Source organism: Tachypleus tridentatus, chromosome 9 (assembly GCF_004210375.1).
Source record: "Tachypleus tridentatus isolate NWPU-2018 chromosome 9, ASM421037v1, whole genome shotgun sequence".
Taxonomy (NCBI): Eukaryota; Metazoa; Arthropoda; class Merostomata; order Xiphosura; family Limulidae; genus Tachypleus; species Tachypleus tridentatus.
In genome coordinates this window covers 88,245,775-88,261,772 of record NC_134833.1, presented here as the reverse complement: position 1 = coordinate 88,261,772, position 15,998 = coordinate 88,245,775, and positions in this window count along the sequence as shown.

Genomic DNA, 15,998 nt, shown 5'->3' with positions numbered 1-15,998 from the left:
GGGCGTATTTCCGAGTGATAATTTTACTTTTTATAGATTTTTTCTTTGTTTTTTTAGTTTCCTGAAGAAGGTGATTGCTTTTGTTTTGGTTGGATTTAAAACTACTCTCTACTTGTTGCTCCAGATCGAGACGTTGTTCAGTGATTCTTGCACGCAAGACATGGCCTTTACTGGGTTTCTGGAGGTGCTCCAGATAGCGATGTCGTCTGCGTATTGTGAATTATGCGTGTATGTTAAATTGGGGAAAGGTATGTCGCTGACGAAAATTATATATAGTAGTGGAGAAAGGACTATCCTTAGGGCACTCCTACAGTTATATTGAATGATTTAGATATAGTTTTATTGACTTTTACTTGTGCTGTTCTATCTGTCAGAAAGTTTGATATCCATTTAACTATAGTAGGGTTTATTTTTAGATGAGTTAGTTTGTATATGATGGCATTATGCCATACGCTGTCAAATGCTTTTTCAACGTCTAGGAATACACCAATGGTTAGTTGGATGTTGTTAAAAGCTTTGTAGACTGATTCGGTGAGTCGTGTGAGGTGATCTGTTGTTTGCCTGTTTTTTCTGGAGGCATTTTGGGATTCTGGAAGGATATTATTTATTTCACAAAAATGGAGAAGACGGTTGGAGATAACCCTCTCCATCAGTTTGCCAAGGCAGCTTAACAGACTGATGGGACGGAAATTATCTGGATTGGTCTTGTTGGTTTGTTTCTTTGGAATCGTGGTTATGATGGCTTTTTTCCAAGTGTCGGGGTAATATCCTGTTGTTAGTGAAATGTTCATGATGTTTGTGAGGTGTTGTAATAGGAGAGTAGAGCTTTTTTTCATAATAATGTTTGGTATTTGGTCATGTCCGGGGGAAGTGTTTTTCAAGTTTTAATATTAATTTTTAGTTCAGTGATGGCAATTTTCCTCTTGATTGAACTTGAGTGTATGTTTCCAGTGTCTCGCCAGGGAATTGTGGTGAGAATGAAGCTTGGTTTGTGTTTATGAAGTTGTTGACATGATGTTGATGTTGTGTGTCAAAGTCCACTGAACTTAGGTCGCTAAAGGAGGATTCGTAGTAGTCAGCTAGTAGGTCGGCTTTCTCTACGTCCGTCCTTGCTATTATATTGTTGTGTGTGATATGTTGTAGCATGTGGTTTGTGTTTTTGTCTGAACAAATACTCTTGAATTTTTTTCCAAAATTCTTTTGGATTGTTTTTTATTTTTTCTAAGTTTTTACAAAAGTTTTGCAAATTAGTTTCTTTTGCTATTTTAATTTCTTGTTTAATTTTTGCATTTGTTCTGTAATCTGTGTTTTGATCGATGGATCACGTGTTATAAAGTGTATTCGTCTTAATTGCCTGCGTTTGATTATAAGTGCGTGAATTTCCGGTGTTAAAGTCCATTGATTATGTGAGTGCTTTCTCTTTGTTTTAGGGATTGTGTTTTTTATGGCTTTATGTATGGCTTCTGTAACTTGCTTTACATAATTGTTTAGTTCTGTTTTGTTGTCAGCATGTTCAATTGGGTGGGGTAGATATGAATCTAGTGAAGCTTGAAAGTGAGCCAATCTGTTTTGGTTTTAGTGTATCCTGAGGGAGTCACGTACGCCACGGCAGGGTGGCGCGGGGAAATCATACAGGAAATGGGGAAATGATCACTCGTGATTTCGTCATGTACTCTGAAGTTAGATATTCTATTTACTGTGTTCTTGGATGGGCCTGGCATGGCCTAGCGCGTTAAGGCGTGCGCTTCGTAATCTGAGGGTTGCGGGTTTGCATCCCGGTCGCGCCAAACATGCTCGCCCTTTCATCCGTGGGGGCGTTATAATGTTATGGTTAATCCCACTATTCGTTGATAAAAGAATAGCCTAAGAGTTGGCGGTGGGTGGTGATGACTAGCTGCCTTCCCTCTAGTCTTACACTGCTAAATTAGGGACGGCTAGCACAGATAGCCCTCGAGTGGCTTTGTGCGAAATTCCAAAACAAACAAACAAACAGTGTCCTTGGGGGCTATGATGTAATCAAGTACGTCATATGAGCCGTTGGCGGCTGAAAAGTGTTTAGGTGTGTGGTCGTTTATTAGGTGCATTTTGTTAATAGAAAGAAATTTTTTTATACACAACCCTCTGCGTGTGTTTCTATTTCCCCTGAGTTCTGTGTGTGGAGAATTAAAATCCCCAATGATGATTGGTTTAGGTTTACGGTTAACACATTTCTGTAGGAAGTTAATGTCGATATCTTTAGTGGGTGAACAATATATGGCTAGAATTGGAATTGTTATAAGGTTGTTAAAGTGTATATTACAAAAAATGGTTTCATTTATGATTGATCTAAAAGAATCTTCTATTGAGATTAGACATGAAATTTCTATATTAAAGTAAACTATTATGCCTCTATTGTTTTCGGAGTAAGGTATGCTGTGTGTGATGAATCCGGAGATTGTGGTGTTTTGTTTCTCTGTGCAAAGTGTTTCTGAGACGATGGTAATGTTGGGATTTATATGTGTGTTTATGTTGTAAATTTCTATTCTTTTGTCTTTAAGGTTTCCTTGGCAATTGATATGTAAATTGTTAATGTGTTGTATCATTGTGATGTTCCACTTCCCTTGCATGAATTCTAAGTGAAAGATGGTGTGGTTTGAGATGGGGAAGGTGAAAGTAGTGTCTTGCAAGGCTGTGGCCCGGCATGGCCAAGCGTGTTAAGGCGTGCGACTCGTAATCTGAGGGTCGCGAGTTCGCATCCCGGTCGCGCCAAACTTGCTCGCCCTTTCAGCCGTGGGGGCGTTATAATGTGACGGTCAATCCCACTATTCGTTGGTAAAAGAATAGCCTAAGAGTTGGCGGTGGGTGGTGATGACTAGCTGCCTTCCCTCTAGTCTTACTGTGCTAAATTAGGGACGGCTAGCTCAGATAGCCCTCGAGTAGCTTTGTGCGAAATTCCAAAACAAACAAACAAACAGTGTCCTTGGGGGCTATGATGTAATCAAGTACGTCATATGAGCCGTTGGCGGCTGAAAAGTGTTTAGGTGTGTGGTCGTTTATTAGGTGCATTTTGTTAATAGAAAGAAAATTTTTTTATACACAACCCTCTGCGTGTGTTTCTATTTCCCCTGAGTTCTGTGTGTGGAGAATTAAAATCCCCAATGATGATTGGTTTAGGTTTACGGTTAACACATTTCTGTAGGAAGTTAATGTCGATATCTTTAGTGGGTGAACAATATATGGCTAGAATTGGAATTGTTATAAGGTTGTTAAAGTGTATATTACAAAAAATGGTTTCATTTATGATTGATCTAAAAGAATCTTCTATTGAGATTAGACATGAAATTTCTATATTAAAGTAAACTATTATGCCTCTATTGTTTTCGGAGTAAGGTATGCTGTGTGTGATGAATCCGGAGATTGTGGTGTTTTGTTTCTCTGTGCAAAGTGTTTCTGAGACGATGGTAATGTTGGGATTTATATGTGTGTTTATGTTGTAAATTTCTATTCTTTTATCTTTAAGGTTTCCTTGGCAATTGATATGTAAATTGTTAATGTGTTGTATCATTGTGATGTTCCACTTCCCTTGCATGAATTCTAAGTGAAAGATGGTGTGGTTTGAGATGGGGAAGGTGAAAGTAGTGTCTTGCAAGGCTGTGGCCCGGCATGGCCAAGCGTGTTAAGGCGTGCGACTCGTAATCTGAGGGTCGCGAGTTCGCATCCCGGTCGCGCCAAACTTGCTCGCCCTTTCAGCCGTGGGGGCGTTATAATGTGACGGTCAATCCCACTATTCGTTGGTAAAAAAGTAGCCCAAGAGTTGGCGGTGGGTGGTGATGACTAGCTGCCTTCCCTCTAGTCTTACTGTGCTAAATTAGGGACGGCTAGCTCAGATAGCCCTCGAATAGCTTTGTGCGAAATTCCAAAAACCAAACAAACAAACAAACTTGCAAGGCTGCAAAGAGCCTTGAGTGACTCGTGTCTTGATTCGAAGGTAGGGAATTCACTTAATTCGATTAGCATTGCTAATAAATTTGTAGTGAATTCCGTGGGGTTAAATGTATGTGTTGTTTTCGTACGTGTGACGTCTGCGTATGTACGTGTTGATTGTGGCTGAGTGGTTGTGTTTGTGATCTGTAGGTCTGTTGGAGTTTTGAGTAGTGGTTGTTTAGTGATGTAAGTGTTAGGAGGTTGTTTGTTACTGTTCGTGGTTTTGAAAATGATTCTCTTGCGTATCTGTGTGTATTTAGGACAGCCTTTGTAACTGGCTTCGTGAGGGCCTTAACAGTTTGCTCATTTCACTTGGTTACGCTTGTTGGGACACTGAGCAACCTCGTAAGGTCCACCGCATCTCACGCATCTGTCTTTGGCCACGCAGTTGGTTTTTGTGTGTCCGAACCTCTGCTCGACGTCGACCTTGAAAAACTCTCGTGTACAAGTAATCGAAATATAACCTTGTATGCGTTACGTCTAACCCCGCAATAGGAATGTAATTAGTGCTCAGATATAGCTGTTTTGACTTCTAAGATTCACTATTCGATTGTCATTATTACCCATCGCTACTAGAGCTTTATCATTCCCTTTGCATCTCATAGCGTTTTTAAATGTCACATTTATCACGCACTTACAGTTGAATTTGTTTGAACATTTTCAGCAGCATCGTATCTCAAACCTAGATGCTGCTCGTCTATTTAAGATCAAGATTTCGCCCAGTCTAAGAATAAAGCTAAAATGACCCATGTATTGCATATTAACTTAAAATGTGGGAATATATAATCTTAAAATTAAAGAAAAAAAATAAAATTCGGAGATTACGCATCAGATATTTATCGTGAGGCATGGATTTAAAGGTATATAGAGCTAGATGTCTAAAGATGTGTAAGTCTGCAATGATAAACAATCTTTAAATATAAAATTTATAAAGGTAGAATGTAGAACTAAAACGCAGACATTTGTATCCTTAAAGTAAAGTTGTCTAAAGACTAAATTCTGGTCATTTACCGGTGTCCCACTGAAGAACAATATTAACCTGACCTAACAATATCAACAAAATCTAGATTAAAGTTGTTGTTTTTTTTCAAAAACACATTATTTAAGATAACCCACTCTATAAAATAATAGCAATAACAGTCACCTGTGAAACTTCTAACACTTCAAATGCAATCTATCTGTCTCCTTCTTCTTATGTAATGCAAAAAAGTGTTGTTGACAATTAAGTTTCCTCATCCTAGGATTACCACACATCTATTACATTTATGAACTTATTTCAAAATTTTATCAAATGAATACACGTTTTATATTTTATTCATTTTGCAAACTTTTGTTAAATTTATAATGTTTTAGTAAAATTGCAGTTGAATTCTAGTGTCCATTGTCGTCTTTTCAATAAAAATTGTTACATTTTGTATTATGTTTGTGATATATATTATATTATAATGTATTCATTTATTTTCTTCCAAAGCTCAACCAGATTTCTTGAATACTCTGGTAACCAAAGTTGACGAAAGTTTTCACCCGTCCTAATATCAAAGAAATATCAAATATGATTTCATAAGTTGCTTATCTTTGTGTAAAGTACAACTATTTAGTATATTAATTTGTGTGTTCTTCTCAGAGGCACAGTGGTATGTCTGCGGACTTACACACTAAAAACAGGGTTTTGATATCCGTGGTGAGCAGAGCACAGATAGCCCATTGTGTAGCTTTGTGCTTAATTCTAAACAAACAAACACTCTCTACCGAATATGCTATTGTTAAATATTTGAAAAGTGCAGTTTCCGCTAAAGTAATTTGAGTTAATTCAGTTTCTGTTACAGTTTACAGTATTTCATTTTTCATACATATATCCACTTGTTTCACCGTGCACTAGAAAAATTTTACTCTGTCCAATCATTGTTAATACACTGATACTGTATATCTGATACACTGCACTTTACTACTTACCCATAGCTAAAGTGAGGCTAATATTATTCAGCTATCGTGTTAGGGTATATTTGTTTGATAGAATACTCTTAAAATAGTTACTTAGTTGAATTTCAACCACTTAGTGTCTCAACTTCATTAGATCAAATTTTTATAAATTTAATATATTTTAATTCGCTATATTAGCGTCTGTTCACAATAATTTGTATCAGATGTATGAGAAACACTCCGAATACTATTATTTTGTTAAATAATGGATGGGTTGTTATTTTTGTCAGTTTATCGTTATATTGTCAAAATGAGAACCACTAGTCACTTCCGGTGTGTATAACCATAGTTATCAAATGTCTTATCTTCCCTGGTTAAGGTAGTTTGAATAGTTTTCCTCTATAAATAACTACTAATTCAACAAGTTGTATTATTTTCTGTAGTTAGCGTAACGTCTCACATCGATTTTGTTTTGCTATTGACAATTGTTTTTCTTCAAGGTTATTCCAGACCTTTGGAATATCTATGGTGTATTAATACGTTATAATGTGTATTATATGCAGTAGTTTAAGCAACTATTTATGAAAGTTGTAGCAGAACAATTAAATTGAAATAACTTATTTTGTTTGTATAATACATTTTTTGTATGTGTGGAAAATATAAGAATTATTACTATGAATATCGTGTTCTATGTGTCTTAGAACCTTCGATGGTTATTTGTGAGAATAAATGGTAATTGTATACATTTTAAAATTTATATATAATTTTGTGTTATTCTCTTTTGTACGTGATTAAAAATACTAAGATACAAAAGAACTGTAACTATTACTGTAAATGACATATCCCCTATATCTTATAACGTATGATAGTTATTTGTGGATACATAAATTAATTCTAAATACTTTTTCAAGTTTACAAATCTTCATGTTTTTTTCTGTTGTATGTGAGTAAAAACATTAAGATATAAGAACATAATAATAAATATTTTATTCTCTGTTTGGTTCCTTTGATATAAGTTTCAATGGACGCTGTCGCCAACTCAGTATTAATAGCGTTTGACACCCAATACCACACGCAGATAGAGAACCGCATTAACACGAATCCTACACATTTCACTCCGTGTTTCCCAGACAACAGTTTATACGAAAACATGACAAATGACAAACATTATCTAATAAACTGAATAGTCACCATTACATAACTGAATATTAAGATAAAAACACAAAAGACTGCGGTCCAGTAATAATGGATTTAGAAATATTGTTAGTAAAAAAACACTTCAGACTTTTTACTGCTGTACATGTCAAATATTATTAACCTATAAGTATTAACTAGCTGTTACTCAGACATGTAAAAACAAGAAATAATTACTGTAGTACTTATAAAACAAGCCAATAGATCAACTCGTTTTTAGCTGCATTAATTTGTTAAGCTATTTTGCTAAGCTTATAGAGAAAGTAACATTGAACAGACTTTTATATTTCTGTAATCCGTAAAGAGACATTCAAACAAGTCAATAAGAAACAGGTAAACAAAAGACTACCTGACACAATTAACTGAATCAATATAAAATTCATTTTATAACAATCAAGCCAAAGTAGATATATTTTTAGATGTTAAAAAAGGATTTGATACTGTCTGGCAAAATGTCATAAACTATAAACTTAACAGCTAAACATTAATAACACTATAAACAGATGGATATCGAACTTCCTAGCCGATACAACAGTTGATAGCGTTTCAAAATATTATGTGAAAATTCTCAAGAAAATCGAGCTTCATAAAAATAAAACAAATAAAATATGAGTAACATCATCAAATTTTTCGGTGTTAACTTTGACACCGATCTAACATTTAAAAAATTCAGAACATAACGTTTGGATAACCAAACGAATTATTCACTTGAAGTTCATTGCAGAGAAACGCACACGCAACATTTCTAAAAATATTCAAAAAGTATATACTTATAGAATACACCCGTGAAAAACCTATAACACGTCACAGAATAAGTTAATAAAACTACAATTACAATGAAACAAAGAAATAAAATTAGCATTAAAACCTGAGACGTGGATATACAAGTATTCACAGCATTTACAGACTCGGAAGGCGAAAATATACATATTAGGGGTGATTTTTACCAGTTTATTACGTGAGGTCGTTTCAATGTTGTGATAGATGGTTAATTTCATAGCATATAAGAAAAATACCAAAGGATACCTGATTCACTCTCATTTTTAAACTTCCATACACAAAAGATGATGTTCCTAATATATGTATATATATGTGGTTAAGTATTTTGTCTTTATAAAACACTATTTAAAGATGTGTAAAATTTATTAGAAGTTCTGAAAAATCAAAACACTTTTTCGTACAAATACAAGTCACATTTGCAATGTTATTCAACAACAACAGCAACTAAAATATAAATAAAGTCAAACATTTGTACTACAGCTTCATCTAAGAGTATTTGTTTTCACAAAAAGCTACACGAGAGTTAGCTGTACCTAATTTAGCAGTGTGAGACTAGAGATAAGGCATCCTCCCATCAACACTCACCGTCAACTCATGGTCTACTCTTTTACGAACTCATAATAAGATTGATCGTAACTTTATATCGCTACTACGGCTGAAAGGGCGAACATGTTTGGTGTGACAGAGATTCGAACTCGCTACCCCGAGATTACAAGTCAAACGTCTTAACTATCTAGCCATACCGGACCGTCCAAAAATAAAAGTAAACACTTTTAGTTTGTTTTGATTTTTTTCATTTGGATTAAAGACGGCTTATTTAGAGCACCAAAATTATAAGGTTAAAAATCGTGCTGACACATAAATATTAGTTAGGCCAACCAAAGTAGATTAACCGTTTCTAGCTGACGTTTGCAAATGAATCATATAGGTGGACAATTATTATTGATTATTAATTTATACAAATTTTCTAGATTTTATGAAATGATGTTAGTTAAAGATCGTCACGTGATATTAGTTTATAGGATAACCATAGATGATGAAGCTTTACGGAATGGAAGAGTCGATGCTATGAAACTGTCAATCTAAATTCCATGCTGTTACTGTACAAGAAAACTACTAGCACATTTTTTTATTTGTTATGTAAAGAAAATGTTTGTTCTGAATAATAGGGTTGAGTTACTAAAGATTGTGTAGATTATTATTGATTATGATTCTATGACTTGCTGAAGTTTCTTGGTGCGGTTGAGCGGGTAACATACGGGAATGAAATCAAAATTGGTAAGAAGTGAGCTTCTAAGAGTGTGAGGCTAGCCAGGAAAATACGATGTCAGTTTAACTTGCTTGTCGTGAATCTGGATCCTCGATCAAGTATTCAGTTCTAGATCGAATATAAGACTCAGTATTATTTGTAAGTTTGTGAAATGCTTATGTATAAACAGCCATTTGTAGTAACTATTAATAATAACTAATATTATAAATTGTACTGTTTTTGTTTGTATGTATTTTAAAATACGTTTGTGTTAAAAAACGTTGTTTATATCAATCTTGCTGGCAAGTACCATAAAATCGATGCATATTAACATTTCTTTAACTCCTGAATTCAAATATTCAGTCATTTGAAATAGTGACACGTTGACCTGCGAGGCATCATGAATTGGAAAGTATACCAAAAAAATTATAATACATAATAAAGAATAAAGGAAGGCATCTAGTCACCGTCACCCACCGCCTACTGTTGGACCACTTTTATTATCAACGAGTGGTGGAATTTATTGAACACTATAACGCCCCACGACTGAAAGGGCGAGCATGTTTTGTGTGTTAAGGATTCGAATCCGCGTCACATAGGTTTCGAATCGCGCCCCATAACTTAGTAAGAAATTGAGAAGTAAAGAAACGAAATAACAGAAACTAAAATATTTTATCTTTTTATTGTGGACTCCATATTGTGTGACAATTCTCATTTTCTAGTTTATAGAATTCACATAATATATGATGGCGTCCAAAGCAGAGCAGCATGTTTTAACTTGATATAAAATTATCCAATTTACAAACAACATGCTTGAATTTTGATATTTCAAGTGGTACTTGATATTTGGGTTTTTAACACTATAGCAGTGAAATGACTTTCGCGTTTCATCTGCTGAAATCAGTTGTTTTTTTCATACTTTATAACTGATCAGCAGATAATTTTCACACAGTGGTGTTAAAACCCTTTCTTTTACGAAGCACATCGTTAATCAGGTCGATTATATTTCAATAGTATCCATATAGTTGCATATAACATCTACTTTTCTGCACGCTAATGTGATAATATTTACTCGTGTGATATAAATTGGACAGAGTTTATCCTGGTAGTTGACAGTAACGTACACATATACGTAATTCCATATTTAAGTAAGGATTTGTAATTTTGACTTTTCCTTTCCTTTCGCTGAAATACGATAGCGTTCACTCTCATCATTCTGGCTACACACCAGTGGTGAGACAGTTGACGTTTCCATTTTGTCAATGGATATGATGAGTGTAGTTGTTTAAACATTCTTACTGGCGAAAGTAAATACTCGAAAGATAAAAACTCTAAAATACTGCCTGAACAAAAAACACAGCTACAGTTAAAATGTCTAAATATCATTAAAGAAGTTGTTATTCACAAAATATCGTTCTATATAAAAATATTATTATTCTACATTCTATCATCTTTATGAGACTGCATATTCTGTGATATGGGATTATAAAGTTTACAGCAGTCTACTAGGTCGGACTCATGAGAATGAATATACTGTTCAACAGATACGAAAAAGTATGTAACGTAGTCTCCTAAGGCTAGTGGGACTTAAGACTCCTAGAAAATCTATCAGTATATTATTCAGGCATTCTTTCATGCATTTGGTGCGACCCAGTGGATAGTGTACCTAAACTGTGCATCAGAGGATTGATGATATGGGCCTTATTGCCACACAAACACTTGACGAACTTTAAGGCTTTGAGTATGCTCTAAGAGTAATGGTGAAATCTTATTCGTGAAACAACAGTAGTGCAAAAGATGACAATAGATGTTTTGGCAAGCTACCTTTACTCCAGTCAGAACTTGTATTAAATTCTGAAACAAACAAAACTGATTTCACTGAATTGATGCGATTTGTTAACATATGTTATTGGATCAGCAGACTTTGTTCAGAATACATTACAGAGCTGATCGATCTGCTCGACAACACATAAGTTTTGAGCAGAATTTTATTGTTCGCATAATTTTAAGTTACAAATGTACTTGTGAATATGAAAATGCATTTTTATTGATTCAAATTTGATGCCCTCTACATTGCAAAATTTGAAATTATAAATATGAAATACAAAATAGACGTACAAACTGTTTGTATAGGAAAAACTTACCTTAAACTTCCGGAAAGATGGTTCCCGTAGATTTAAGTAAAACAATTAGACAAGGAGACGTAACTTTGGTTGTGAGTTAAATATTCAGTTTATCAGCTGGAATGATGTTAAAATTATTATAATGCTATGTTAATTTCACTGATTCTTCGCTCAATGTATTTAATGTAGGACAGTAGTAAGTCTTATTATTATTTAGACTTGGCAGTAATTTTGGTTTTAAAGACCTTAGGGAGACCCCCAAGGCAAACCAGGGGCGCTTTTGAAACTTTTGTTTCTCTTTAGCCCAGCACATGGCTGAGGGTTAAAGACCTCTCGATGAGCAAAGTGGACATTTGGATAATTTATGTCTAGGACTATTTCTGGGTAATGACTTGTGGTTGGTTGGTTATAGCCGTGGAGAAGACAAATGAAGTCGAGGGAGAAAAGGAAGGATGAGCTATGTTGAGAATGGGGAAAGAGGTGACAGGGGCGAGGGGGAGGCAAAGAGGGCAAGGAAACATATTGACCTAGATACAGGGTAACGGATCACCCTCTCAGAGCCTAGGTAAAGAAATACCTAAAATTTTGCTTTGGGGGGAAACGAGAGTACCCCGAGAAAACCCACTTTCACGGCCAGGTCACCGAATAATCTAACCTGACCGTGCTTTGGATAGCTGGGGAAGTCGAAATGGGAAAGCTAATAATTAACGGGGATAGCAAACGACCACTCATCACTGGAAAAACGCCGTACTCATTGCAACCTTTCTCTGGTTCTTTTCGGGCGTTCTACTCTTGTTATAAGATTTGGAATCCGCACAGAATCATATAACGTGTGGTATTCTAGATCCTCTGCATAAGGTTGAGATGAACCTGGTTCTGGTGAGTGTAGCGTCATAACTTGAATAGGTACATTCACCGGATATTCCTCGGTCGTCTGGGACATTTTATGTTTTGTAGGTATTCTGGCTTGGATGACTCGGAAGATGGTCGGGTGCTTGTCTGTTATAGTTGTCTTGTCCGAATAGGTAGATTGTGTAGTTTGCATCTGGGAAGATGTTGTAGAGCGTAGTGTAATTGACGATGTCTGAGTGAATTTGTTGAGATACTGGATTTTGTTCTGTCCATGGTCGGAGGTCGAATTGTCACTTGTCTGAGAATGGTTGTCGTGCATCTTGATGGAAGTTTGTGTGGAGTTGGATATCGGCTTTACTGGATACGATTTCTCTGTATACTGTGGGATGCGGTTGAGATAAGGTGATATGAGAGGTGGCGAGACAGGTTCTAGTTGCTTGGGTGTTCTAGGATTAACTGAGCGCCGTCGGGGACGTTTAGCACTAAAATGGAAGATATGCTAATAGCAACCATTGCGTATAATGGTATCGGCATAGAGTAGTAAGTCTAGAAACATATAACTCTGAAATAGAAAGTTCGATTCTTAACAGTAGGCCCAGCCGATAACCTGATGTGCTTTTTCTTTAAGAACAAAAATCTTGCATTTATCTAATAACTTCTTTCAAAGGGCTCTTTTAAACCTCTCATCGAAGACTAAAATTATGATTGCGTCACTTTAACGAAAATAAAATGATCATTTTTAATTATTTTCATATGAAATGGAAGTAAAATGATTTTTTTTAAATTAGAAATATTTGTGCCAAACAAATTTCTGCAAAATAGGAATTTAAATAAAATGTTGCTCTTTAACCATTATTAAATTAAAATGGAATATCACACCCCAGTGGCTCAGCGGTACGTCTGTGGATTCACACAGCTAAAAACCGGGTTTCGATACCCATGGTGGGCAGAGCACAGATAGCCTGCTGTAGCTTTGTGCTTATTTACAAATAGAATTTGATTTGAAGATTTTCCTCGCTCTAACAACTTCGCATCTTTAGAATTAGCAAGTAGGTTATTTTATTAAATGAATCGCAATTAAATATATTTCGTGGTATCTTAAGCTATAAAGCTACGTTCGGGATGCTGTAGTTTCTTGTATTAGAGCGTACCAGTCGCGTTTTACTTAAATTTAGAAGCTGCACAACTTTAACGTTTCTGTTGTTACTGTTGACAAAGAGCAGATAACTAAATCTAGCTACATAAAATAATAAAAAACAAATAAGTTTAACAATTTTATAAGAACTAAGCTTCTTTTCTCAGGCTCTTTTGATATAGCAACCTCTGCAATCTCAAGAATTTGAATTTGAGAGAATTATTGCCAAGAAATGATTTATGTTAAAAATGTGAGTGTAAGAAAGAATATCTATCCCGTGGAAAAGTAGAGGTTTCTTATTAAAGAAGAGGAATTATAATGATTTTTCATTTTACTGGAAACGTGATGTTATTGTGATGAGACTGTAAAAATATGAACATTTTATATAACTAAAAGCAATTTAAAAGTTATATTTTTTGTTTGTATATATTAAAATGTAAAGCTGTTTTCTGAATAAAGGAGAAAAATCTGTATTTGTGTAGGAGGAGAATTGAGACACTGATTATATAGGTGCAAGCAAAGATGTAGTGAAAACTGGGTGCGGAAAAACGAAAACCTATTCGGTGAAGACCAAAGTCTATACATTCTTTATGCCACAAAAAACGAAAACCTATTATTATTTTTGAAGCTCTTGTTTCCATTCAAAAATGTCATTTTCATTAGAATTTTCGTTGTATGAAAATATATTGATTTATATATTTATACACGGTCTTCCTCTTGGTTTCCCATCCTCGACCCTGTATTGAACTCAACAACCTTAAATTAAAATCATTAGCTTCTAATTAGCACCCATTGCTAGAAAAGTCTTTCATTCCTCCTCGAACTGAAATGATATCAACTGCCAATCTTATAAAACAATTACAATTAAAAGTGTGGAATATATTCAGCGGTATCATGGTTTAATTCTAAGATCTGATCGTGTGAGGCTAAGTCTGTAGTTGTAACTATAAGATTTAGGATAAAATATATGGATAAGAATAACATATCGCGTGACATCCATACCTCCTTAAAATGCCTAAACATATAAAACTATAGAATCAGAAATCGGAAAATAAATTGTTATTCATCATGTATTTATAGGAAACAAATAGTATAAAGATATACAGATCTAAATATTTCAAGAGGTATACATGTAAACGCACAAAAAATAACATCTAAAAATCAAATAATATGGAATTCAAAATATTTAGAATTAAAGAAGTGATATTTATATGTTTAAAGTAAATATGTGTAAAGACTAAAAATCACGATTGTCCCTGTGAAGTTCCAAATTTTGTAATTAATTTAACAATTTAACCAGCATTAGACATTAAATTGCAACTTTTTTTTACAATAATATCAAAGTAGTTTAGCTTCTCTTCATACCCTTTAACGTGTGAAAACGTCTATCATAATTGAGCTATTGCTTGTATTTTTATTGTGGTAAACTTTCATTTGACAATTGTAATCCACATGCAACAAGCTATAAAACAACAGAAGATACAAACTGACCTACGCTAACGTGAAATTTGTTCTATTATTTTATTTTTAATTATATATTATGAACGTTTGTGAAACAAATACCAATACTATCAAAATAAACTTCTGCTAAAGTAAAATAATTGAAACCACCAACAATTTAAAGCAAGTAAAAGTAGACATCGTGTCATCAGCGCGAAATGAAGATTTAAAATACTTTTCAAGTTACTTGTAAAAGTGTGAGGGATGTTAGTACCCTAAGACATCATCAGATGCTGAATATTTTGTTCTGAAACTAGCTATTGTTATATTGAGGAATAATTCAAAATATTCGATAAGTATATATGTACACGTGAAAAGAAGTAAGTTAATTCAGACACAAATATTTGTTTCTTAAAATGATTAAATATGTTTGCAGGAATGTGTTCTCTTCCAGTATTTTATATTAGTTCATTGAATAAGCATCAGTAAATTTTCAATTATTACACCCTATTTTAATATTCTTTAAAATAAAAGCATATTTTGTTAAACTTTGTTAAGGCATGAATTGGCTGATATTTATATTTAAGTTTTAGTATTTGCGATATTGTACACGTATATGATATATTAACCTTACATCATTGTAACATAGTAATTCTTAAAACAAAGGCCATTTGAGAAACCGCAATGTATTATAAGCATGCATAAAAATTCGAAGGATATGAAATCTCTAACACTTTAAAGCTCAAAGTAAATGTTACCGTAAACACTATTGTAACATATCTATGTTAAGAGACACTGAAATTTATCTATTTTCTTCTGTTTATTCATCATTATCAGTAGCACAAATTATACATGTAACAACTGCATTATCTACTACGATCTAGAATTTATTAGCTAGTATATATTCATGAAATTATTTCATCGCGTTATTCAAATAATGTACGTTTTATAGTCACTTCATATTAAAAACGCACAGTATCGTTGTTTTAAATACATAAGTTTTGGTGGAATTACATATAAATTCTACTGTGTGTCCGTTTTCATAAAGCAAAGTCACATCGGGCTATATGCTGAGTCCACCGAGTGTAATCGAACCCCTGATTTTAGCGTTATAAAACTTAAATTCTACTGTTCACTGTCATCTTTACAGTTAAATATATAAATATATTATATTGTTTTTGTATTGTATATAGTATTTTATTGTATTCAAACATTTTTTCTTAATGTTTCACTTAGGAAAGGAAGAAATAAGTGTACACCTTTGTGCAAATTAATTGAAACAAATGGTCATTTTACAATATTTTCAGCATGGCGGCCGGTGTAGGCTCGCTGGACCCGCTGA